The sequence below is a fragment of the Bison bison genome, unplaced genomic scaffold, assembly GCF_000754665.1.
Source record: "Bison bison bison isolate TAMUID 2011002044 unplaced genomic scaffold, Bison_UMD1.0 scf7180017864465, whole genome shotgun sequence".
Classification (NCBI taxonomy): Eukaryota; Metazoa; Chordata; class Mammalia; order Artiodactyla; family Bovidae; genus Bison; species Bison bison.
In genome coordinates, this window is record NW_011495026.1 from 6,320,233 (window position 1) to 6,320,711 (window position 479).

The following is a 479-nucleotide window of genomic DNA, read 5'->3' on the forward strand; positions in this document are numbered from 1 at the left end:
TAGTTCCTCTTTGCTTTCTGCCTAAGGATAGTGTCATCTGCATATCTGAGGTTATTGATATTGTTCCTGGCAGTCTTGATTTCAGCTTGTGCTTAACTGATAACTACTACTCTGGTTTCTGTATCTATGTGTTTCTTTTTGTTTGCTTTAGTTTGTTCATTTATTTATTTTTATTATTTTTTATTCTACATATAAGCAGAATGATACAGTATTTGCCTTTGTCTGACATTTTTCACTTTTTACAATACCCTCAAGGTCACTCATGGCAAGATATCATTTTTTGTGTGTGACTGAGTAGTAATTTCATTGTGTGTGTGTGTGTGTGTGTGTGTGTGTTATCCATTCATCTGTTGATGGGCACTTAGGTTGCTTCCATATTTTTGGCTATTATAAATAATGTTGCTATGAATGTTGAGGTCCATGTATCTTTTCAAATTATTGTTTTTGTTTTCTTTGGATATATACCAGCAGTGGAATTG